This window comes from Schistocerca americana, chromosome 1, assembly GCF_021461395.2.
Source record: "Schistocerca americana isolate TAMUIC-IGC-003095 chromosome 1, iqSchAmer2.1, whole genome shotgun sequence".
Lineage (NCBI taxonomy): Eukaryota > Metazoa > Arthropoda > Insecta > Orthoptera > Acrididae > Schistocerca > Schistocerca americana.
This window is the reverse complement of record NC_060119.1, coordinates 877603409-877631177: the sequence shown is the minus strand read 5'-3', so window position 1 is coordinate 877631177 and position 27769 is coordinate 877603409. Positions and strand designations below refer to the sequence as shown.

General features: G+C 43.4%; 1 protein-coding gene and 1 non-coding gene across 2 annotated transcripts in view; one reads left to right on the top strand and one right to left on the bottom strand.

Annotated features, from left to right (window-relative positions):
• LOC124614112 (protein piccolo-like) overlaps nucleotides 1-27769 on the top strand; it is a 1087733-nt gene that overhangs the window by 153029 nt on the left and 906935 nt on the right.
• On the bottom strand, nucleotides 26072-26144 carry Trnak-cuu. Its single transcript has one exon. It is a non-coding gene; the product is annotated as a tRNA-Lys (tRNA).

Here is a 27769-nt window from a genome sequence, read left to right as displayed (position 1 = left end):
TTCTTTGCGTGTTTTTGGTTCTTGCATTGTTTAATTCATAAATTTCGGGCGTATTATAATATTTGAGAGTGTAGCATCGTGTTTTAGTACCTGAATAGTGTAATTTCGCTTAGTCTCCTTCCGCCGCCGAGCAGTGTCAGCAGTGCGCAAGTAGCAGCAGTACTGCATTTACTAGGCAATCTTGTATTTTAATAACCGTTTAAATTTTGTCGATTTGTTTGCGCTCTCTGTAGATTAGTTCAGACGTTCTTTGCAAAACAGTTTTTAGCATGGATAGGGACTGCAACTGCTGTGTTCGGATGCAGGCTGAGTTGGCATCCCTTCGCTCCCAGCTTCAGGCAGTGTTGGCTTCGGTCACACAGCTTGAGGCTGTTGCCAATGGGCATCACTGTGGGGGTCCGGATGGGGGTTTGTCGGGGACGGCCAGCTCGTCCCACGCATCCCCTGATCGGACTATGACTGTGGTTGCCCGGGATACTGCCCGCATTGAGGCTGATCCCTCACCTGTGGTAGAGTGGGAGGTCGTTTCAAGGTGTGGCAGGGGGCGAAAGACATTCCGGAGGGCTGAACGGAAAGCCTCTCCAGTTTGTCTGACGAACCGGTTTCAGGCTCTGTCTCAGGCTGATACTGATCTTCGGCCTGACATGGCTGCTTGTCCTGTTCCAGAGGTTGCCCCTCAGTCTGCAAGATCCGGGCAGTCGCAGAGGGTGGGCTTACTGGTAGTTGGGAGCTCCAACGTCAGGCGCGTAATGGGGCCCCTTAGGGAAATGGCAGCAAGAGAGGGGAAGAAAACCAATGTGCACTCCGTGTGCATACCGGGGGGAGTCATTCCAGATGTGGAAAGGGTCCTTCCGGATGCCATGAAGGGTACAGGGTGCACCCATCTGCAGGTGGTCGCTCATGTCGGCACCAATGATGTGTGTCGCTATGGATCGGAGGAAATCCTCTCTGGCTTCCGGCGGCTATCTGATTTGGTGAAGACTGCCAGTCTCGCTAGCGGGATGAAAGCAGAGCTCATCATCTGCAGCATCGTCGACAGGACTGACTGCGGACCTTTGGTACAGAACCGAGTGGAGGGTCTGAATCAGAGGCTGAGACGGTTCTGCGACCGTGTGGGCTGCAGATTCCTCGACTTGCGCCATAGGGTGGTGGGGTTTCGGGTTCCGCTGGATAGGTCAGGAGTCCACTACACGCAACAAGCGGCTACACGGGTAGCAGGGGTTGTGTGGCGTGGGCTGGGCGGTTTTTTAGGTTAGATGGCCTTGGGCAAGTACAGAAAGGGCAACAGCCTCAACGGGTGCGGGGCAAAGTCAGGACATGCGGGGACCAAGCAGCAATCGGTATTGTAATTGTCAACTGTCGAAGCTGCGTTGGTAAAGTACCGGAACTTCAAGCGCTGATAGAAAGCACCGAAGCTGAAATCGTTATAGGTACAGAAAGCTGGCTTAAGCCAGAGATAAATTCTGCCGAAATTTTTACAAAGGTACAGACGGTGTTTAGAAAGGATAGATTGCATGCAACCGGTGGTGGAGTTCAAATGGTTCAAATGGCTCTGAGCACTATGGGACTCAACTACTGTGGTCATAAGTCCCCTAGAACTTAGAACTACTTAAACCTAACTAACCTAAGGACAGCACACAACACCCAGCCATCACGAGGCAGAGAAAATCCCTGACCCCGCCGGGAATCGAACCCGGGAACCCGGGCGTGGGAAGCGAGAACGCTACCGCACTACCACGAGATGCGGGCCGGTGGTGGAGTGTTCGTCGCTGTTAGTAGTAGTTTATCCTGTAGTGAAGTAGAAGTGGATAGTTCCTGTGAATTATTATGGGTGGAGGTTACACTAAACAACCGAACTAGGTTAATAATTGGCTCCTTTTACCGACCTCCCGACTCAGCAGCATTAGTGGCAGAACAACTGAGAGAAAATTTGGAATACATTTCACATAAATTTTCTCAGCATGTTATAGTCTTAGGTGGAGATTTCAATTTACCAGATGTAGACTGGGACACTCAGATGTTTAGGACGGGTGGTAGGGACAGAGCATCGAGTGACATTATACTGAGTGCACTATCCGAAAATTACCTCGAGCAATTAAACAGAGAACCGACTCGTGGAGATAACATCTTGGACCTACTGATAACAAACAGACCCGAACTTTTCGACTCTGTATGTACAGAACAGGGAATCAGTGATCATAAGGCCGTTGCAGCATCCCTGAATATGGAAGTTAATAGGAATATAAAAAAAGGGAGGAAGGTTTATCTGTTTAGCAAGAGTAATAGCAGGCAGATTTCAGACTACCTAACAGATCAAAACGAAAATTTCTGTTCCGACACTGACAATGTTGAGTGTTTATGGAAAAAGTTCAAGGCAATCGTAAAATGCGTTTTAGACAGGTACGTGCCGAGTAAAACTGTGAGGGACGGGAAAAACCCACCGTGGTACAACAACAAAGTTAGGAAACTACTGCGAAAGCAAAGAGAGCTCCACTCCAAGTTTAAACGCAGCCAAAACCTCTCAGACAAACAGAAGCTAAACGATGTCAAAGTTAGCGTAAGGAGGGCTATGCGTGAAGCGTTCATTGAATTCGAAAGTAAAATTCTATGTACCGACTTGACAGAAAATCCTAGGAAGTTCTGGTCTTACGTTAAATCAGTAAGTGGCTCGAAACAGCATATCCAGACACTACGGGATGATGATGGCATTGAAACAGAGGATGACACGCGTAAAGCTGAAATACTAAACACCTTTTTCCAAAGCTGTTTCACAGAGGAAGACCGCACTGCAGTTCCTTCTCTAAATCCCCGCACAAACGAAAAAATGGCTGACATCGAAATAAGTGTCCAAGGAATAGAAAAGCAACTGGAATCACTCAATAGAGGAAAGTCCACTGGACCTGACGGGATACCAATTCGATTCTACACAGAGTACGCGAAAGAACTTGCCCCCCTTCTAACAGCCGTGTACCGCAAGTCTCTAGAGGAACGGAGGGTTCCAAATGATTGAAAAAGAGCACAGATAGTCCCAGTCTTCAAGAAGGGTCGTCGAGCAGATGCGCAAAACTATAGACCTATATCTCTTACGTCGATCTCTTGAAGAATTTTAGAACATGTTTTTTGCTCGCGTATCATGTCATTTCTGGAAACCCAGAATCTACTATGTAGGAATCAACATGGATTCCGGAAACAGCGATCGTGTGAGACCCAACTCGCCTTATTCGTTCATGAGACCCAGAAAATATTAGATACAGGCTCCCAGGTAGATGCTATTTTTCTTGACTTCCGGAAGGCGTTCGATGCAGTTCCGCACTGTCGCCTGATAAACAAAGTAAGAGCCTACGGAATATCAGACCAGCTGTGTGGCTGGATTGAAGAGTTTTTAGCAAACAGAACACAGCATGTTGTTATCAATGGAGAGACGTCTACAGACGTTAAAGTAACCTCTGGCGTGCCACAGGGGAGTGTTATGGGACCATTGCTTTTCACAATATATATAAATGACTTAGTAGATAGTGTCGGAAGTTCCATGCGGCTTTTCGCGGATGATGCTGTAGTATACAGAGAAGTTGCTGCATTAGAAAATTGTAGCGAAATACAGGAAGATCTGCAGCGGATAGGCACTTGGTGCAGGGAGTGGCAACTGACCCTTAACATAGACAAATGTAATGTATTGCGAATAAATAGAAAGAAGGATCCTTTATTGTATGATTATATGATAGCGGAACAAACACTGGTAGCAGTTACTTCTGTAAAATATCTGGGAGTATACGTGCGGAACGATTTGAAGTGGAATGATCATATAAAATTAATTGTTGGTAAGGCGGGTACCAGGTTGAGATTCATTGGGAGAGTGCTTAGAAAATGTAGTCCATCAACAAAGGAGGTGGCTTACAAAACACTCGTTCGACCTATACTTGAGTATTGCTCATCAGTGTGGGATCCGTACCAGGTCGGGTTGACGGAGGAGATAGAGAAGATCCAAAGAAGAGCGGCGCGTTTCGTCACCGGGTTATTTGGTAACCGTGATAGCGTTACGGAGATGTTTAATAAACTCAAGTGGCAGACTCTGCAAGAGAGGCGCTCTGCATCGCGGTGTAGCTTGCTCGCCAGGTTTCGAGAGGGTGCGTTTCTGGATGAGGTATCGAATATATTGCTTCCCCCTACTTATACCTCCCGAGGAGATCACGAATGTAAAATTAGAGAGATTAGAGCGCGCACGGAGGCTTTCAGACAGTCGTTCTTCCCGCGAACCACACGCGACTGGAACAGGAAAGGGAGGTAATGACAGTGGCACGTAAAGTGCCCTCCGCCACACACCGTTGGGTGGCTTGCGGAGTATCAATGTAGATGTAGATGTAGATTTGAACCAGGCGGAAGTGAAGTAAGTAACACACACACACACACACACACACACACACACACACACACACACACTGCAAATCGCCACATATTCTGAAATGAAGGCGACGTATTTGCGACAGTGAAAAATACAAATTTTATGGAAAAAAGAGCCAAATATTTTTTTCATTCGTCGTTTTCTTATCAGACTGAAATATAAATAACGTCGAATATTGCAGAACATACTTGTACTCTATAGCAGTCATGAAAAGTCCCAGAATGTATTAACACGTAGCGGTACGCGCACCTGCTTCCTTCGGTACTGTAATCCACGACATTACCCAGAACACCACGCTGTAGTCCTATAATTCCCGTCGTTTGTCTTGATATCATTGTGTCTCTTTAAGGCTTATATCGGTGATGCGTCATTAAGTTGTTTAATGATAAGGGTGACGTATTTGTGATAAATCTTGAATGTGCTGTTTCCTTGAAACGGCGTACGGTAAGTTGTAGTGCAAAACATCTAACCACTCTTGCTTTTGATGTATGTAATTGATGCGAGGTATTGCGCAGCGAGGAGCCGATAAAGTCACATCCTGTGGAAATACGTTTCGACACTTCTGTCCTTCGGCAAGTAGCATTTCTATGCCGACAGACCTCAGCTTTACCTAAGTGCCAGACCTGAAGACATTAATACTGTGATCGTCCATATGTGTGATGATCTGTCTTCAGTTGTAATATGGACGCAAAACCTGATCTGTCTTCAGTTGTAATATGGACGCAAAACCTGGGAACTAAAGGAAATGGCTCTGAGCAATATGGGACTTAACTTCTAACTTCATCAGTCCCCTAGAACTTAGAACTACTTAAACCTAACTAACCTAAGGACATCACACACATCCATGCCCGAGGCAGGATTCGAACCTGCGACCGTAGCGGTCGCGCAGTTCCAGACTGTAGCGCCTAGAACCTCTCTGCCACCCCGGCCGGCGGAACTAAGTGAAAAAAAAAAGTCACAAGTAATCTTAGTATCCCATCATAAATTAATAAGTTCAGAATTGCGCCAACAGTTAGTTGCCTCCTGTTCTGCTCGACGGTATTGAAACACCTTATCAGAAAGCAATGAAGGATTTGTGCGTAACTTTAAATGAGTATCTTAGTTGGGCTGAAAATACTTCCACTTACCTCTGGAGCGTCAAGAAGCATCGAAACGTATTTCCACAAGATGTGACTCAATCGGCTCCTCAGTTCGCAGTCATTCCAGTATCTTTCTCAAAGATTAAACACCTGTCATATCACCATAATGTAATCATAAGATACCACGTATCTAGTATCCTAGCTTCGCTCATTCGTAATACAAAACCATTGGCAAACTCCTTTGCTGTTGCTGCTGTCCGCCTCTAAAACAAGCTGCCCTGCACTTTGCGCGCAATTCAGTGCCCTATTGATTTTAAGAAAAAACAGAAGCTCTTCCTTATGTCACCTTCAGAACTTCTCGCGAAAAATTAATGTGTCCTCCGTCTTTCAAATAGTATAGCTAATGCTCTTATCTTCTCCCGGTTATGCTTCTTTCTCCTTTCCTTTCTCTTCGTCTCCCAGTTATGCTTCTTTCTCCTTTTCCTTTCTCGTCGTGTCACGCCACTTTGTGTTCCTTTATATTCATTAATTGTCTGTTATCGCTTTCCTCCTTCCCTCCGTTCTCCACTCCTTTCTCTCATTCCCATTGCTGCTAGCACTCGTAATTAAAGTCTACTTTACCGTAATATCTAGTTATTTGTTGTACTTCCCATGTACGAATATAAACTGTGTTTTTTGTCTGTACTATTGTAATTATTAATTTCTAAATTTAATATCACAAGTCAATCGTAATATATGTTACGAAAAGTATGTGTACGTGTCGACCGAAATGTGGAAACACCAAAAACACTAAACTTTACCATGACTAATACGGCAAGAAAACTGTAAAACTGTTGACATTTAAAATAGCTTGCAGCCGTCTCGGAATGGGTAAGTATGGGTCTGTTTTCGAGGGAATCTTATAACATCCTTCCCGCAAAATAGAGGCAACGGTGACGGAGGTGGATACCTATCGCACAACATTCTCTCCAAAGTAGACCACAAAGGCTCAATAATATTTAGATCTGGTGACTGTTGTGGCCAGAGGGCGTAATGTTTATGATATTATCTTTAACATTTAATACGGCAACAAGATCTTTGTGTCATGACTGTAGCACAACTAGGGAACGAAACCGGTTATAACACAATAAATATGTAATAATAAAGTTCAATTGGTTTTCATTAAGCATTAACAGTAGTATATGTTGTCCTTGCCCGCATCTCGTGGTCGTGCGGTAGCGTTCTCGCTTCCCACGCCCGGGTTCCCGGGTTCGATTCCCGGCGGAGTCAGGGATTTTCTCTGCCTCGTGATGGCTGGGTGTTGTGTGCTGTCCTTAGGTTAGTTAGGTTTAAGTAGTTCTAAGTTCTAGGGGACTGATGACCATAGATGTTAAGTCCCATAGTGCTCAGAGCCATTTGAACCATTTTTGTTGTCCTTCCGGTTTCCCTATGCGCGATAAAAATCTTAGATGCGGCGCTTCTTAAAACACCCAACACTTCGGCTCCCTTCGTTACAGAAGCACCCAACATACGAGCTCCAACAGTTTTCCCACGTTCGGATTCACTTGGCTCCAGCATAATGCCCTCACAACTGCACGGAACACTATCATGACCACGAGCGACACTTCCAACGTGTTGAGGACATAGCACAGGTACTGTTCGTTGTCAAATACAACAGCGCAACCGGCAGGCTTGGCCAACATATGCATGAAGCATACACTGATCAGTCAGAACATTATGACCATCGATCTACTATCGATATAAAACCGTCCAGGCGGTAGCAGCAGCACCTGACGAGGAATGACGGCTAGCGAGACACACGTACGGTGCATGTAGCAGCGTGCTGACCATGTGTAGAATGCGGGAGGCGCGTGTCTATCTGAATTTGAGCTACGGCAGATGTCATGGTCCGTAGGCGCAACACGAACCTCACGGAAAAAGCACTTGTCGAGTGTTCTAGAAGTGCTGTGGTGAGTGTGTTCAATGCGTGACGAAACCAAGGTGAAACCACGTCCAGACATCGTGGGGTTGGGCAGCCACCCCTCACTACGAATGTTCAAAAATGGCTCTGAGCACTATGGGACTTAACTTCTAAGGTCATCAGTCCCCTAGAACTTAGAACTACTTAAACCTAACTAACCTAAGGACATCACACACATCCATGCCCGAGGCAGGATTCGAACCTGCGACCGTAGCGGCCACGCGGTTCCAGACTGTAGCGCCTTTAACCGCTTGGCCAAACCGGCCGGCACTACGGATGTCGGACGTCGTAGGCGGAGCAGACTGATAAAGCAGGACAGACGGCGAACTGTGGTGGAACAAACATGACTTTAATGCTGTGCAGGATACAAGTGTGTCTGAAAACACAGTGTCCTAACGTTGGGCCTCTGCAGCCGACGACCGATGCATGTGCCAATGTTAACACCACGACATCGACAACTACGACTGAAATGGGCACGTGACCAGTGGCACTGGGCCTTGGCTCAGTGGCAGTGTGTTACCTGGTCTGATGAAGCCAATGGAGGGCGCGAATCCGTCGTCTTCCAGGGGAACAGTTCCATGATACCTATACTGCAATACGGGTCGGAGACAGAGAGGCGGCAGCTCCACTATTCCCTGGGAAACACTCACTTCGCATTCAGAGACCCAGTGGAGCTTGTGCAAGGCACCGTGACGACCAAGGAGTATCGTACTCTGGTTGCAGACCACGTACACCCCTTCATGACGATCATGTTTCCCGACGGTAGTGGCATTTTTCAACAGGATAATGCCAGGAGTGTGGTGGAGTGATTCGAGGAACACAGTTTCGAGTTCCAATTGATGTGCTGGCCCTCCAACTAAACCCGAACGAACACATGTGGGATGTTATTGAATTTGGTATCACAGCATATCGCCCCCTCCCCGGAATTTACGGGAATTAGGTGACTTGTGTGTGGGGATGTGCTGCCAACTCCCTCCGGCGAACTACCGAGGCCTCTTTGCTTCCATGCCACAAGGCATCGCCGCTTTTATTCGTGCCAAAGGTGGACATACCGGCTGTTAGGTAGGCGGTCATAATGTTCCGGTTGGTCAGTGTACATTTCTTGCGCTATTTCCATATTTTTGTCCACGCCCTGTATGTTGTCTAGTTAGATGTAAGAGAGCGCTTCATGGCCGTAATCCTAAGAGGCTAAATAAGTAAATGAAAGTCCTTATTTGACACGTTTCTTCCGTGAACCCGGAACAGAAGTGTCCAGTTGCTGTGGTGGTAGGCGGCGTTCCGGTGGCGATGCGGATATCGAGAGAGGGAGCCCGGGATTACGGCCAGTGCAGCGGCAGCGACGGTGATGAAGCGCTCCCGGCGTCCAATCCCGGCGCACAATGCCCATTGTCTGGCGTCTTCGCTACTTTCTCTGTCGTCTCCGCTGCATCTTCCCATTGGCCGTCTTTATAGTGTGACGCATTGTTCGCGTCTGAGCACAGACCTACGCATCCGCTGCATGTAATCAGCCGACAGCTCCCAGAAGTGAATGTGCGTAGCGTATATCGATATAAAACATTTGAAGAATCCCAGGACGCAGCCGAGACTAGTGGTAGTCAGCCTGGTCCCTACCGCTCACAAGTGGGCGTTCCAGCTTTCATGGTGAGTGGTAGATGGTCGGAATTTCAAAAAGGTTTTCATTTGGTTCTCATAAAATTGTGATCTAAGGAATTTGGTAAGTAGTTATTATTGTATGCTTTAACTTGCTGTAATTGAGCTTTACAAATTTTGTAAAGTAAAGTTGCTTTTCTACCTTGTAAATCACCATTACTTTGGAACCCGGTCGGAGTAAATTTTACTACTAACAGCGATACAGAAGTGGGCGCTAGGGAAAATAGTTTGACTACACATGGTCTAGACTGTAGAGCGTAAAAAGTTGAGAGAGATCTGAAGTTGGGAAATCACGGGAATTTGCGTGATAAACGGAATTTTGTTATAACTCTTGTGGAGGTCTGTCGTATTAAAGAAAGAATCAGCAGACATACCACCAATAATCATCATAGTGATTTGATGGCGCAGTGGTTAGTACACTGGGTTCGTATTCGAGAGGACGGCTGTTCAAATTCCCGACCGGTTTTACGATGTTTCCTCAAGTAAGAAAACAAGTTTTCCTTCTGTCAGCATGTACAGTTGTGTAGTGTAGTGCTCTGTAGTATGCAATTATGAATTAGAAAATCTGCGGTACAGCAATGGTGTACGAGGTCTGTTCAAAAAAGTACCTTTTACTTATTGTGCCTGGTCTCCTTCGAAATACTCTCCTCCACAATTGATTCACAGCTCCAAACGCTGCTTTCGGAAACAGTCTTGGTACGCCTCTTGCTGGAACGCGACAAACACCGTTTGCGAATTTTCTTTTATGTCGTCTTGTGTTGCAGATCTTCGTCCTTCCAAGGGGGATTTTAACTTTGGAAATAAAAATGAGTTCGCCGGGACCAGGTCTGGAGAGTACGAAGGATGAGGCAGCACAGTGAATTCGTGCATTAGTCACGTAGCAATAGGGATGAATGTGCGGGTGCGTTATGGTGACGCAAGGGATGAACTGTATCGCCACACTTCATGCCGTTCCCTTCTCACATTTTCTCGCAACACGTCCCGATAGAATCATCGATTAAATGTTTGTCCCTGTGGCACAAATTCGTGATGATGAAGTAATTGTTCAAAATCGAAGAAAACTATCAGCATGGCTTTGACGATTGACCTGATCTGACGAGCTTTTTTTGGTCGTGGAGAATCTTTGTCGACCCACTGTGAAGGCTGAACCGTGGTCTCAACACCATAACATTAGACCCACGTTTCATCACCAGTTATGATTCTCTTAAGGAACATCTCATTCTCATTTGCGCGATCCAAAAGCTCTTCACAGATTGCGAGGCGAAGGTCTCTGTGATCTTGACCCAAGAGCCATGAGGCGAACTTGAGGGAACACGATGCATTCCGAGATGCTGTCAGGATTTCATCGCATGATCCAACTGAAATGTTACATTCTCCTGCAATCTCTCGGACAGTCAGTCGTAGATAGGCACGCAGAGTTTCGTTGACATTCCTGACATGAGCGTCGTCGGTGGACGTCGAAGGACGTCCTGAAGGAGGGTCATCTTGTAACTTCAGTCCGGCCACTTTTAAACATGTGTACCATTCGTAACACGGAGTACGACATAAACAATCATCACTATAGGCTTCCTGCATCGTTTGCTGTGTATGTGTAAAGGTTTTCTTGAGTTTCACGCAAAATTTAATACAGATGCGTTGCTCCGCTAACTCTGCCATCTCGAAACTCGTAAACTGTGCGCCACAACGTTCTATTCTGTACAGCACTGAACAATAACAGACATACAACAGTGAAATTTCCGTCAGTTAAACATTAACCACAAGCGTGTGCAGGTATGCGAACCGCATTTCGCCCTAACACACCATTGGCACGAAATTACGAGTTTTTTTGAACTGACCTCGTACAGTACAGTACTGCAGTGACATATTCTTTTCGGATTCCGGATGAGCAGATATCTGTGTGTCAAAGGGCAGTACGTAGATATAAAGTTGTCCTTAACCTGTAAAATACTCATCCTCTGTCTTTGTCTTCTATTCTGCATATTTTACTTGCCTGAAACTTGAGATACGTTGGAAATTGTGTGTTAATATATTCTGTGTTCCACTCGTATGTACAGTTTTAAGTATCGTCCCCGCTCGGATAGCCGAGCGCGTTAAGGGGTGGATCCCACGTTCCATCTCAGATACTTGATGCGTAAACTCTTTGGACAGCGATTCACACTTGACCATTCGATTATACTAGCCCCGGACAGAAGGGGTACACGGATTCCTCCCATATGGATGAAGGGAGAGGGGGGCTGGTAGTAGAGTAACTTTAAAATACTTTTAGCACTGGCGACACAATCATTATAACAGCCTATACGAGAGAATGGTTGATTCTCCGTGAAATAGGAGAATTATCATGCTAGTCACGAGCTGGCTCTGGCTGGATAAAGGGCACTCGAGGGAAGGAAGGAGACTTGCAAAATTTGATCAGTTGTAGTGTTTAAATGATAGGCTGAGAGTAACAAGAAAATAAACGAATTAATAAATTTCCCCAAATCTCTCTAGGGAAAATTTGGGATGGTGACTTTGAAAAGGACACAACAGATTTCCTTTTTCATAGTTTCCCAGTCAGATTTTGTCTTCTGTCTCTGACGACCTCGTCAACGAAGGAACGGGAAAGCTTGTTCTTTTTTCCCTTTCCTTTATTATTTTTGTGTGTTCGTTATTTTCTCATTACTTTTGGGGTTCGACGTACGGTTTCGCAGCCTCTGTGAATTTCTTGAGGGAAATATTTTCCTGGGTAGGCACTTTATCTCACAATTTAGTGATTAGCTAAATCCCTCCCTTGGGCATTATCAAGCTACGTGGTGTTAAAATCAATACCAGAAGCTATAGCGCTTCAAGAAATAAAAAATATATACATTTATAAAAAAAATACACGTCTCTGTTACTAACATCACAGTAAAAGTTGTAATGCAGGTAACTGATAGATATCACACATCCTTGGGAAGAAAGAAACATGAGACGGCGTTTATAATAATAGTTTCGCACAGTTATAGTAGTTAAGAGCGCAACCTGTATGCAATCACTATTTAACATAATTCACACGAAAATCGTAAAAATATAAATTTCATATGACATTAGCGTCGAATGACGTTAACACCTTACTATCTTTGACGTGAAGTAAATATGTAGAATGGAAAGAAAAGAAAAAGCGCATGGCTTATGCGGGTTTTGCCATTGTGCGAGCTTACAACACATTACAATGTGTTAGTTTTGACTATTAAAATGAAAACACATGTAGTATCGTGAGGATAAGATTAGAATAATTACTGCACGCATAGAGGCATTCAGCCAATCATTCTTCCCGAGCTCCACACGTTAAAGGAACAGGAAGAAACCGTAATATCTGGCACAGTGGGACGTACCCTTGCCATGCACCTCACAGTGGTTTGCGGAGCATAGATGTAGCTGTAGATAGGGTGGTTAGTGTCTTAAAATAAAATGAAATGCATGACAACTATCTTGTTAGCACGACTCTATCGTCAAAGACATAAAAAGCTATATAAAAACATACACATTTGGTTATATACACTAAGGTTATAAAAGTCATGGGATACCTTCTAATATCGTGTCGGACCTCCTTCTGCCCGGCGTTGTGCAGCATCTCGACGTTGCATGGACTCAACAGGCCCTTGGAAGCCCCCAGCACAAATGTTGTGGCATGGTGCCTCGATAACCGTCCATAACTTCGAAAGTGTCGCTGATAAAGTTTTTTGTGCACCAATTGACCTCTCGATTATGTCCCGTAAGTGTTCGATGGAGATTGTGTCGGGCGACATGGGTGGCCAAATCATCCGCTGGAATTGTCCAGAATGTTCAAACCAGTCGCCAGTAATTTTAGCCCGACGACATGGTGCATCGTTGTTGGGAACATGAAGCCAATGAATGGCTGAAGATGGTCTCCAAGTAGCCGAACATAACCGTTTCCAGTCAAGGATCGGTTTAATTGGACCATAGGACCCACTGCATTGATAACTTAGAGTCCATGGCTTCGTGGGGCCTGCGCCACACTCGACCCCTTGTATTAGGTCTTACCAACTGAAATCGAGACTCACCCGACGAGACCACAATTTTCCACTTGTCTAGGATCCAACCGATATGGTCACGAGCTCAGGAGAAGCGTTTCAGGCGACGTCGTGCTGTTAGCAACGGCACTCGCATCCTTCGTCTGCTGCTGTAATCCATTAACGCCATATTTCGCCACATTGTCCAAGCGGATACGTTCCTCGTACTCCCCACAATCATTTCTGCGGGTATTTCACACATTGTTGCTTTTATGTTAGCATTGACAACTCTATGCAAACGCCGTTGCCATTGGTCGTTAAGTGAAGACCGTCGGCCACTGCGTTGTCCTTGGTGAGAGTTAATGCCAGAAATTTGGTATTCTCGGCGGGCTCTTGACACAGCTGATTGCGGATTACTGAAATCGCTAACGATTTCTGAAGTGGAATGACCCATTCATAGTGCTCCAACTACCATTCCGTATCCAAAGTCTGTGAATTCCCGTGTGCGGCCGTAATCACATCGGGTCGGAGACCTTTTCCCAGCCGGCCGATGTAGCCGTGCGGTTCTAGGCGCTTCAGTCTGTAACCGCGCGACCACTACGGTCGCAAGTTCGAATCCTGCCTCGGGCATGGATGTGTGTGATGTCCTTAGGTTAGTTAGGTTTAAGTAGTTCTAAGTTCTAAGGGTCTGATGACCTCAGATGTTAAGTCCCATAGTGCTCAGAGCCATTTGAACCATTTTTGAACTTTTTCCCATGAATCAGCGAAGTACCAATGACAGCTCCACCACTGCACTGCCCTTTTATACCTTGTGTAGGCGATACTACCGCCATCTGTAGACATGCACGTCGCTATCCCAAGACTTAAGTCACCCGAATGTTTATGATTAAGCTAAAAGTTGTAGAGAAAAATGATTATATCGAAGGCATGTGAAACTTCAAAAATGCGAGAGGATGGAGAGTGTGTTTCTGTTGTATCTGTAAGTATGACTACTTTGCCTGCATTTATTGTTCACAAGTGGAGGCAGCTGTGACTTAACGTATCATTAAGTCTCTTAATCTGTCCTCGATGGTGCTGCGTTGCAGTGGCAGTAACATGTGTGTTCGTGTGAAATCACCAATCATAGCTGAGCAGGCGCAAGTGGCGACTCCCACTAGCGCCCCAGTAACGGGAGAGCGTAGGAGACATCAGTCAACCGCAGCCGCTATATTCTGCTCCTCGTCATCAGAGGAGGACGTAAACACGAGAGTGAGTCCACGGGACCACCCGGTGACGGCAGGTTGCGCCAGCAGAGAGTGCGCCTGTAAACACGGGCTGTGTTTCTGGGAACGCGCGTCACGCCGCGTCCTTACCCGCCGCCCAGCATCCAAACGACCCTTACGGCAGGCGCCACCTGCAGGCTGCCCAGTGCGCAGTGGAATGGGTTCGCAGTTGTCAGACGTAGTGACTCCTTACTCGGGGCCAAGTCTGACTGTCACTATCCTGTCGCCGTAATTGACTCATCGTGACCGTGTAAGCCAAAACAGATTCAGAAAATAAATGTATATCCACATCCATTCTCTCCGAACCACTGTACAGTGCATGGCTGACAGCATCATAAATTTTTGTATTATGACTACGCGCGACTACGAGAACAAGATCACGTGCCGATCCCAGTACAAAGCGTCCATTACAAGCGACTATAGGCGACAATGGGCGACTAGCGACCGATCCGTGTGGAACATGGTTAGTCGTTTAAAGTCCCTCGTCGCTACTATACAGACTGCTAAACCCACAATCGTTGTGGCGGTGCATTATCAAAAATCAGTGTACTTTGCGAAAAAAACACAGTGAAATGTTTGTGTGCCTCAGGTCTTCCACTTTTTTTCCAGTTTATGGAATGATGCACATGTGTGGTGGGTAGGTCACAGTAACCATCGCAGTAATTGAATATGGAAAAAAAAAGAAAAGAAAAGGTTCAAATGGCTCTGAGCACTATGGGACTTAACTTCTGAGGTCATCAGTCCCCTAGAACTTAGAACTACTTAAACCTAACTAACCTAAGGACATCACACACATCCATGCCCGGGGCAGGATTCGAACCTGCGACCGTAGCGGCCTCGCCTAGAACCGCTCGGCCACTTCGACCGACGAATATGAAAATCATAATTGAATCTGGTAATGTCGATCCGTTACGACTTCTACTGCGAATGGTCTGTTATAATTAATGCCGTTACCTGCTTTGTGGTTGTCATGATCCGAATCGATATTCTGAGGAGCTAAGTTTGCTGACGGCGGAACGTGTTAGTGTTAAATACAATGCAACAAATAATTTTGTATTACGTTAAATAACATGAATCGGACTTCGTATAATAAATTTAGATTAAAAAGGTTCGACTTTCCTGTAGTATGCAAATCTGCCTCCAATAGCGCGAGGTTGGCGCGCCTATCGACACGTAGCCAAGCTGATCACCTTCCAACTTAGTTACACTGAAATAGAGATACTTTTTATATTATTAGTGACAGATGGTAACAACAGTAATTTATGAATGAAGCATGGACAAAAATAGTAATTACTGTTATTATTGCCAAGCTTATTAGGTGTAATTACAAGGCTATATGCAATTATACTTTTCTCTGCCCCGTGATGACTGGGTGTTGTGTGATGTCCTTAGGGTAGTTAGGTTTAAGTAGTTCTAAGTTCTAGGGGACTGATGACCATAGATGTTAAGTCCCATAGTGCTCAGAGCCATTTGAACCATTTTTTTGTTATTATACAAGGTGTTTTTTAATAATACTTTAACAGACTTTGAGGACATGTACCTTACACCAAGACAATAAGAAACACGGCCAGCAAACATGTGCTGTAAAATGCTTTGAGCAGTTGTTCAATGGTAGAGATGTGTTTCACAGTTGCGAAGATGAAAACGTGCTCATAGTATGCGTTATGGGGCCCCCAAGTTTACTGAACTTTTTTTCCTTGCTTTAGTGTAAGGAGCCTGTCCCGAAAGTTTGTAAAAGATATTTTTGAAATGTCTTTCATGTATACTGCTGCTGTGAGAGAGAATACTTGGTTTGGCTGTGCGCAGCAAGCTAACCATATCGGTAGGTTCATGAATACCCAGTCTTATTAAAGGCGCTTATAGACAGATGAACCAAAAAAGTTATGACCAGATGGGTAGCAGCTTGTTGGTACACTTTTGGAACGCCATACAGCGGGGATTCTGCAGCTCAACTACATCTGCATCTTACTGCTACATTTCACTACAGTCTTATCGCGTTTCAGCGTGCTCACAGACAACTGCATCGCCTGCGAATAGCTTCACGAAGCTTCTAACGTTATGTCCCTGTGACACTCCCTTAAGATACTCCTGAAATTGTCATTTCATTTGTCGAATTTGATCTGTTAAGACCGACGCGTCGACCAGAAATCTGCAAGATAGTCCTGTATCCAGCCACAAATATGGTGAGCTACTCGGTAGGCTCGAAGTCTGTGGAAAGGTACAGAGTGCACTCGGGAAAACAAAGAATACGGCATCAACACCAGCGCTTGTTTCTACGGCTCTTGGCTTTCATGGACATACAGACACAGCTGAGTGTCGCAAGAATCTTGTTGGCGGAATCTATATTGAGTTTTATAGAGGAGATTTTCGTTCTCCGACAACATCGTAATGCGTGAACACGAAACGCATTCCATAATGTCAGCGTCTCTCCAAGAGCCTTTTTTGAAAACGGCAATGACCTGCGCTTTTTTCCCAATCGTTGTGTAACATTTCTTGCTGCAGGGGCCCACGATAAACTACTACTAGAAGGGGATCAAGTTCTTTCGCGTAATCTCTTGTAAGCATCGCTCGTCCAGAAAATGAGTCTTAGACCTTAGTCACTTCACGGATTTGGTTGTCTTCGTCCTGGCTTTAGGATAATTTAAGAAAGGGACAGACTTAAATGAAGAACATTGGAAGGTTGGTCTTATCGATTCTCTGTCATGGTTCTAGTTTCGTTATTGGGGAACAGTTGTCTTGCGTAGACACTGCAATCAGCAGGATCCATGTACGTCATATGGAATGTATTCAACTACGAAGTAATGCACTCAGATTAACTGTGCAACGTAACCAAATAAATGAAACCTGTCAAGTACTGGATATTGAATGTTGCCGCTGAAGTAGCTGAGTATTTAAAAGGCAAATGAGTAAGTAGCAGCGATTGTCGGTGTAGCACTTATTTTTTTAGTGAACCGTAACGTTTAGACGACAAGCCCCAGCTGCAGTGTGGAGCGCGGTTTGTTTACTGGGGTTGCGTGCCGTGCGGCTGAGTCAGGTCCGCAAAGGTCACCCACGGGCCGCCGCACGACCCCAGACACGCAGCACGCGTCTTGGCAACACATGGCAGCAACTCTGACGGGCTGCAGCGTGTCCCCTCTGTTGGCATCCAAACAGCCTCTCCATCTCCTAGAGAGGCGAGAAAGTAGATACCTATCTGGAACTATTGCTGCAGTGCAGGTTGGTTGAATTTTTGTATTTTGTGGAGGTTACATACGAACAGAAAAGCCAGATAAGTAGCTACAGGACATAAAAATCTTGTCCGCCTCCACGATAGGCGATAGAAGGAGACTTATGCGAACTAAAATAATTAAGTAATTAGGTCACAGTGTATTAAGTCGCTGAGTAATTAAAGCCTACATTGACATTTTCTTCTTACTGTGTGTGTCTCTTGGGATAAAGGTCCAGTTTAGGATCGATAAACAGTAACTTAGAAATGCGAACAGTGTCCATTCTTTGTGTCGAAGTAGTATGTAGAGTGCTTGAAAGGCTGTAATACTGATAAGTGTCTGCATAATTTGTCTTTGGTAGGAAACATTTCGCTTTTTTTTCAGCTCGATAGATACTCCCTGTCGTCTCCAGACGAAACGCTGATTTACTTATGCTTATTAAGCTTGTATGGTTACTGCACGCTATATCATGCAAAGATCTTCATTGCGAAAATGGCTTTCAGTCTGCACCTCTTACACCGTTACCAATAAATCCTACTTAACAACAATTTTCCTCCACGTTGAAAATTCAGTCGAACGGCAACACTTCGATGTCGTAAATAACATTAAGATTCGTGAAGGACTAATAGAAAACGTTTCTTTCGTGAGTTCTAGCCAGACACTAAAGAAATTCCAATACCTCTTTATTCTTCGTGGACACAATATCTTGTGTTGCCCTGTTCTTTCGAAATCTTGTAACTTGATCAGTCCTTCCAGTTATACGTATTGGTGACCGGGATGGGTCTACACTAACATTCATGGTGTGAGATTCTAACGCTCGATCGCTTGGTCATACGGGATAAAACTAATAGGGTCAGAGTCTTTCCAAACATAAAGTAGTGTATTGAGTTTCTGAGAACGCCCTGGCGAAAAGAGGGCGGCGGGAAATTGCTTGAACTGTCAGCAGCAGTCCGCGCTGCAGATAGCCATTTGGTTGCATGCGTGTGGCCGTGTTTTGTCTAATCGGTGACGAGACGGAATTCCTCTCCTCTTACATATACCTAACAGAATCCATTGTTTTGCCGCTCAATCTCGGCGTATTATTTTCTGAAAGGACAGAACACACAGCTAGGATGAATGTTGTCGGAAGCTTCGCTCGAGTTATGTGACTATCGTTTGTTTTTGTTGTTGTAGAACATGATGGGTTTTGGACTTGTAAACGAAAATTTCAAAGTAAGGAAATCAGCTTCTTCACAACAGGTAATTAGGCGACTTGCTTTCATATTCATTACAGTGAGTCTCTTAGAATGTGTCACGAACTTGGTTCCTCATTGAGTTAATTATCTTTTTTACAGAATTAGTGTGAGGCAGAATATAGTTAGACAAAGGCTTCGGTGTTTTAACTTCGACTAGAATCGGGGAGTTCCATAGGCAATGTGACGTTTACCTTAATCATGGTTTAGTCCGTCTGAAAAAAATCAGGTTACGCTCTGGTTTTGACTCCACGCTTTACTGTAAATGACCCCATGTCAGGACCGGAGAAGGCATCACTGATGGGCCGTCTCTAGTAAAACACTGCAGTTTTGAAACCAACTTTAGAATCTATGGCACTTACTGGTAGTGGTGGGCCAATGAGGATCAGGTAAAGCACCCCGGTAAACGATGTAATAGCTGTGTAGTTAAATGAGACGTATTTTTTTTTTCCTTGGTCTTCTTTCGATTAGATGCGTCTGATTGTTTATACAGTAATAACGATTCTACGCGAGAAGTTCAATTGGGTGCTTTTTTTTTTTACAAACTTAGGTAAATTTTGATCACCTACATTGTTTCTCTGAACGCGAAAGTATATGCGATTGAGTTAGTTGATGTCAGCGGTCGGTACCTCTGAAATAGGATTTGTTGCTGGTCCAGTGCACCGTTTTTAAAATATTCTGGATAAACGCATTGTCATTTACACAATTTTAATATAATTTTCAAATGCCTCTTGGAGCTATACTGTCAGGCCTTTTACACCACAGAAAGAAGTAAGATAAGCAGTCAGGCGTGTTATGAATGAGTAAAAATAGACGTGGGAATCGTGAAAGGGAGTATACATTTTGTCATGCAAGAGATAAGTAAGATCCTGTTTCTCACAGATAAGAACAGTGAAACATATTTGTAGCTACCACATCCTTTGTGAAACATCGCGTCGCCAGCTCTTTAAGAAGATAAAGAGTGATGGAAGCGCTAGCGTCTAGCCCTGTGAATATGGGTGCTTTATACGGAACCCATTGGAGGATATGATTTCTTTCTTTCATTGCTAACACACGGGTATGTCCCCTTCGTAACACTTATGTGATGTACAGCGTAAAATAATACTGTGAATACAAGGAAATGGATGATGCATTGATGTTACCAAAATGAAATGTATCCAATGGAGGCAAGAGCAGTTCCACCGCCCTTCGCCCTTCCCTTGGTACTAATGTCGGCGTCGCGAGAATGTCAAATCAGTGTCATCATCTCAATTAAATTTGCACACGGACGCTGTAGATAGTTGTTGGGGGGGGGGGGGGGGGACTTTGTTTTTCACGTACAGTGAGCAAGGGACTGGAATGACAATCGATCAGATACGGAAGAGTGTTAATTTCGTTTGCCATGAAATAACAGGTAGATATTAGCTTCGTTTGCCTTGAAGTAAATGTGCTTTCATGATAGTAGTGATGTAGGCCTTTATTCAGTAAAATCTTGATATTAGCTTCGTTTGCCTTGAAGTAAATATGCTTTCATGATAGTAGTGATGTAGGTCTTTATTCAGTAAAATCTTGATATTAGCTTCGTTGCCTTGAAGTAAATATGCTTTCATGATAGTAGTGATGTAGGCCTTTATTCAGTAAAATCTTGATATTAGCTTCGTTTGCCTTGAAGTAAATATGCTTTCATGATAGTAGTGATGTAGGCCTTTATTCAGTAAAATCTTGATTCAGTTTCGTGTGATAGTAGGACAAAGTGCAAATGCAGATCTGCACCTGGCAAAGTCCGTTTGAAGATGGTTTGACATTGTCAGCTATTTAAGGCCAGGTTCTCATTCAAAATGGCGGAAAATTCGATGTTTTTATTGCGTTTTTTTAAAGTTATGTTTGTATAGAATGTTGGGACGAAAACGTTTTTTAATGTGTGCGTTATAAAAGTTTCTACAGCCCACTGTTGAAGAGTAACGGCCGCCGTGGGACGCTCGCAACCGAGTCGCTCGGCTCAGGCAGAAAACTTGTCGTGCCGTGACGCACGTTCACAAAATGATTTATATTACGGTAAGCATGCAAACATATTCGCCGAAAAAACTGACGGACAACATGTGCTGGCTGCGGAGCTCAGTATATTCCAGCACAGCCGGATAGGCTTTTCTCGCTAAGAAGAACGAGAGAATTGCTCTCCAAGAATGATTCGAGTTTGGCCAAAACAAAATATTTGGTCCTCCAAATTGGATAGACATTTTGAATTTTGAAAATCTAACTTCAGATTTGTGCTGAGCGACATCAAAAATATATGACGAGACGTAGTTTTGATGCAAATTGAACGGGTATTACGTATAAGAGTTTTCCCTAAACTTTAATGGGATTTTTCTCGAGAAACAATTTTTCAAAACTGCGTGGAGCATAAAATAAAGACGGTTCAGACTATTAACTTCTAGCTTTGACCCCCCGAAAATTAAATACTTTTTTTGGGAGTTTATTCCTACAATATATGAAATTTCTTAATATTAACTAATTTTTGTAAAGCTATAAAGAGTGAAACAAACCCACACAAATCGAACTCAAAGTTCAAGTTAACACCGTATCGTTAAATTTAAGGATATTTCATTGTGTTTAGGTATAAGCTCCCATAAATTTAATGGAGTATCGACTGATGTCCGTTTTTGATTCCCCGGAGGGGCTACACTGCACGCAGTCTGCGCACCTCAAACTCGCCGACCCTTGATCAAACCATAATTAGGGGCGCTATTTTTTTGTATTGAAAATCTACATTAAGGTTCAAAGCATGATCAGTCGTAGTTCCCAGACAGATCCTTTGTACGTTTTTTCATTGTTTCGAAAAACAAAAAATCCAAACTTTGCCCATTTTTTGTTCATTTGAATGAGAACCTGGCCCAAAACGAGTGCGAGGAACTTGGGGTTTTTGCATATGACTAAATACCAGAGGGCCTTATGGAGTTTTTCGTAATCGATAGTAAGTGAGAACGTATATATTCGCTTAAACCATCGGGCGTTAGGTGCAGCGAATGTGTGTTTTCTGTGACGTCGGGTGAGTGCTCGGCATTATCCCTCTGTTGTCTACGAGTTAGATTGTGGGTACCTGTCGAAGGCGAAAGGTAGTAAACTGTCAGGGACACTCAAAGGATGGACTTCAGCGTTCACAGTACTAGATTCTTCTGCAATCGTTGAGAGCGATAGCCCTCTCTGTTAACATTATATTAAAGTGAGTTTATGAAGTACATTGCATGTAAAAGGAAGCGTTCTCACTCTAAATTGAAATAATTTTCGCTCCATGGCCCACGTATGTAATTTTTATGCTTCTTGTATTACATTTCTTGCCTTCAGCTGAGCCGTGTTTTTCCTCTGTACTAAAGTAATGTTTTAAGTTTTGTACTTCACTATCCTTTGTGTCTTACGTCAACACACAAGGCCCACACAGCCCCTGTAACAAGTGCGTGAATTTCAGAAAGCAGCCGTAACGAAACTCAAGAAGAAGAAGAAGAAGAAGAAGAAAGACAGTGAAGCTAGATTTCCAACGTTTTTGCGGAGTTCGCCGAGAACGTTTTAAAAGCTACAGAAAACAGTGGAACTCCTATTTTCAGCGAGTGGTTGAATTGTCGACTTCTCCGTCTGATGCTGGTTATACACTAAAGATGCAGAACATTAAATTAACACAGGTATAGAGTATAGAAATTGCACGGAAACTAGGAAGCACGTATAACACCCCATGAGGAAACTGCGTGAACTCTGTTACGGGGAGTTGCCATCATATCGCTTGATAACCATAGTGTCTTTGCCCTTAAGCTGCTGGTCTTCGTAACTACCTTCCGTCTTTGCAGTGGACCCATACATACTGACGGCGACGACTTTGACGCACTACGGTTTTAGGCTACAACTGGAATATTCGATTGCCATCGTCGATCAGCAAATGACGCTGAAATCCTGTAACAAGTGCGTGAATTTCAGAAAGCAGCCGTAACGAAACTCAAGAAGAAGAAGAAGAAGAAGAAGAAGAAGAAGAAGAAGAAAGACAGTGAAGCTAGATTTCCAACGTTTTTGCGGAGTTCGCCGAGAACGTTTTAAAAGCTACAGAAAACAGTGGAACTCCTATTTTCAGCGAGTGGTTGAATTGTCGACTTCTCCGTCTGATGCTGGTTATACACTAAAGATGCAGAACATTAAATTAACACAGGTATAGAGTATAGAAATTGCACGGAAATTAGGAAGCACGTATAACACCCCATGAGGAAACTGCGTGAACTCTGTTACGGGGAGTTGCCATCATATCGCTTGATAACCATGGTGTCTTTGCCCTTAAGCTGCTGGTCTTCGTAACTACCTTCCGTCTTTGCAGTGGACCCATACATACTGACGGCGACGACTTTGACGCACTACGGTTTTAGGCTACAACTGGAATATTCGATTGCCATCGTCGATCAGCAAATGACGCTGAAATCCTGTAACAAGTGCGTGAATTTCAGAAAGCAGCCGTAACGAAACTCAAGAAGAAGAAGAAGAAGAAGAAGAAGAAAGACAGTGAAGCTAGATTTCCAACGTTTTTGCGGAGTTCGCCGAGAACGTTTTAAAAGCTACAGAAAACAGTGGAACTCCTATTTTCAGCGAGTGGTTGAATTGTCGACTTCTCCGTCTGATGCTGGTTATACACTAAAGATGCAGAACATTAAATTAACACAGGTATAGAGTATAGAAATTGCACGGAAATTAGGAAGCACGTATAACACCCCATGAGGAAACTGCGTGAACTCTGTTACGGGGAGTTGCCATCATATCGCTTGATAACCATGGTGTCTTTGCCCTTAAGCTGCTGGTCTTCGTAACTACCTTCCGTCTTTGCAGTGGACCCATACATACTGACGGCGACGACTTTGACGCACTACGGTTTTAGGCTACAACTGGAATATTCGATTGCCATCGTCGATCAGCAAATGACGCTGAAATGATATTTTAATACGTTTCAAGGACTAGAGCGCAGAAATGGTATGGTTTATTTTATTTATGTTGAATTTTTTGTGATTTTATGTGAGTCAGCTGTCTGTATATTTTTTCTGTCAATAAACCGAGAGGTGTTTTATAAACCGAGAGGTGTTTTGCGAGAAAGAACTCCATGGACCTCTGATTCGATCCCAGCTCAGAGATACGCAGAGAGTAAAGATGCCACAACTACAGACAGTCAAAAGGTTTCTTGTTTGAAAACAGCGACCTATCGTTCCCTCACTGTTCATCAGCCGCGAAACTATAGGAAAAGAAGAGCCTCTTGCGAGACAAGTAAATTGTAACCGCAGTGAATTAAGAAAATAAGCGGATTTTACCAAGTCATACACCTTGCTTAATGACTCAATATATGGACTCAAAAATGTTTCATTTCTTAATGTATGACACGCACAATGAATCGAATCGTGATTAAAAGTTATCTTTCGCCACAAATGTTCAAGCAGAGTACTGTGCAATTTCATAGGATGTAAAAGGTATCCTACAGTTCTGGGATTCTTTTCTCTGTGGTACTCTTTTTCCAATTTTTAATGACTTTTCTATTTTGTTTGGATTATATGAAGTCTTTGCAGCTAACTTTTCTACTAATAGTATATCTGCAAACTGGAATTTTATTATTATTATTATTATTATTATCTTCTTTCCTTTCGCAGACCTTAGGTCTGGTTAAAAATGGAAAGTGACGCGGACCTTGATCAAGCATGACTTCCTTTTAAGTGTGCGGTATATGTTCATTGCATTTAGGAACTTTCGGGTAATTGAACATGTATCAATAATTACAGATTTCTGTAGTTGTATATATAAGTTTGGATGTAGCTGTATTTCGTTGATGTACTGGTGGATATTGTGTGGTATGACTCCTGTAGTTGATAGTATAATTGGTATAATGTCAACTTTATCCTGATGCCACATGTCCTTGACTTCCTCAGCCAGTTGGATGTATTTTTCAATTTTTTCTCCTGTTTTCTTCTGTATATTTGTTGTATTGGGTATGGATATTTCGATTAGTTGTGTTGATTTCTTCGTTTTATTGGTGAGTATGATGTCAGGTTTGTTATTTGGTGTTGTTTTATCTGTTATAATGGTTCTGTTGCAGTATAATTTGTATTCGTCATTCTCCAGTGTATTTTGTGGTGCATACTTGTATGTGGGAACATGTTGTTTTATTAGTTTATGTTGTATGGCAAGTTGTTGATGTATTATTTTTGCTACATTGTCATGTCTTCTGGGGTATTCTGTATTTGCTAGTATTGTACATCCACTTGCTATGTGATCTACTGTTTCTATTTGTTGTTTGCAAAGTCTGCATTTTTCTGTTGTGGTATTGGGATCTTTAATAATATGCTTGCTGTAATATCTGGTGTTTATTGTTTGATCCTGTATTGCAATCATGAATCCTTCCGTCTCACTGTATATATTGCCTTTTGTTAGCCATGTGTTGGATGCGTCTTGATCGATGTGTGGCTGTGTTAGATGATACGGGTGCTTGCCATGTAGTGTTTTCTTTTTCCAATTTACTTTCTTCGTATCTGTTGATGTTATGTGATCTAAAGGATTGTAGAAGTGGTTATGAAATTGCAGTGGTGTAGCCGATGTATTTATATGAGTGATTGCTTTGTGTATTTTGCTAGTTTCTGCTCGTTCTATAAAGAATTTTCTTAAATTGTCTACCTGTCCATAATTTAGGTTTTTTATGTCGATAAATCCCCTTCCTCCTTCCTTTCTGCTTAATGTGAATCTTTCTCTTGCTGAATGTATGTGATGTATTCTATATTTGTGGCATTGTGATCGTGTAAGTGTATTGAGTGCTTCTAGTTCTATGTTACTCCATTTCACTATTCCAAATGAGTAGGTCAATATTGGTATAGCATAAGTATTTATAGCTTTTGTCTTGTTTCTTGCTGTCAATTCTGTTTTCAGTATTTTTGTTAGTCTTTGTCCTTATTTTTCTTTTAGTTCTTCTTTAATATTTGTATTATCTATTCCTATTTTTTGTCTGTATCCTAGACAAAAATAGGAATAGATAATACAAATAGCCTACTAAAGGTGTACCATGTGTGAAGTAAATCCGTGATCCCAACGTCGTGGCCTCCCCTTGCAAGTTACTAGTTATGTCTGCCCATCATTTATCTGCCTTAGCACATTTTTTCAGACGGTACGTTGGAATAACATTATCTCCTTACTGATAATGCACACCGCACCACTCAAAACGTAAATGTTACTAGCTTATGCAAAGAAACTTAGCGTTATTTTAATATTTACATGCTCTATAGGATAACAGATGATACAATGGGAGAATAAAAATATTCGCCCAACGTGGGGCTCGAACCCACGACCCTGAGATTAAGAGTCTCATGCTCTACCGACTGAGCTAGCCGGGCGGCTTGGTAGTGTACTCTGAGTAATGGTACATGTGTAGAATCCGAAAGTTGTTCTTGAACTGTGTCATGATAGCGTGCTGTGATTCACCTGGGGATTTGCTTCAGTTGGCATAGTGGGCAGGGGCTAGCCGTCGTTACGCTGCGGCGTTGACAAGTTTATTTGCGGGTTCTGAGGGGAATCTCTGTATGCGCTGTAATCCTATTTGTCGACACGGTGTAATCTCTGAAGCGATTGGACGGCTTTATGGTCCATATCTAGTTATCGACGACAATAGCGATATAAGCCGTCCTCCTATATATGCATCCCCCGCAGACAGTACATACAGAACCTGCACAATTTTGTACCCAAACGTCGGTGACGTCGTCCGTAATCATGCTACTGCATACTTTGAATATTTGTGACCATTGTTTCTCTGCAACAGAATTAATTCAGCTGTCACTCGTCTCTCACTTTAACTGTTGGTGAAACAGTAGAACCCCGTGCGTTCTTACGAAGCTATTGTTTCCATTTGTGATGAATCAAAACACGACTAGCTAACAGGCAAGACCAAAAAGTCATCAGTGAATCATCTAATGACTGTTGCTGTACTGCACTTGTCATTTGCGAGGCAGTTTTGAGCTGGCGTTTGGGGATGCCCAGTCACAGTAGATGAGCCGCTCTCAAATCGCGGCCAATTACATTCGCCGATTATTTTAATATTCACATTCCATGTACGCTATAGCATTTGACGAACTATACATTGCACCTAATATACTTTCCCTTTCATCCTCCAGAGCCTTATCATGTATTTTCCTCATAGCCTGCTATGTATTGTGTGGCTTTCAAATATTTCCTTCTAGTTTTCGGTTTCCTGATCTTTTTTTCTTCTTCCTTCAGTTCATTTAAAACCACTTTTTTCCCACACACGATACAACAGTGTGTCCTGAAGTGGCACTAAAGAAAACTGCTTGTCCTGACGCTTTCATCTTCCTGTGGTATCGTATTGTTGCCTAAGCGTTGTGCGGAGGGTACGATCTAATTTCTTTCTCCAAACAAATGTTGCGCTGCATTTCAGGAGAGTGCTCTGAATGTCAAAAGCTGCGTAATCCTCTGCAAGAGCTTCTCGAGGAGGGTGCAGCCATTAAGATAAATCAGAAATATCCTCGATACCTCGTTTTGGCCCGTTAGTCGGGAATATGTTACCATTGGTATGTGACAATTACCTCTACAAAATTACGGAAAATGCTATCTTAGACGAAGAATTGTTCACATGCTGCAGTTCCCGTGTCGTGACTCAGTAAGAGAATTCAGTAGTCGACGAGCTCTATCTGCATACCCTACCTGAAAAAAATGTTTGCCCAAAATCAGAGAAATTGTAACAATGAGCAACGAAAACTACGTACCTTAAAGTCTGATATAGTAATTATTAAATTCTAGAGATGAAATTATGAAGTTTCGCTCGATCACCGTAGAGCGTTACTGGTTTGGGTGTGATATTGTAGTTGTACGTGCCTTCGTAGCCCAGGTCAGTAATGCACGGTAGTACAATGGATTTACGGATGATATAGTTTTCTCTAATGTATTGTTGAGTGAAGGGAAAAAAGGGGCAAAAAAGAAACTGGAGAAATATCCAATTGATAAGTTT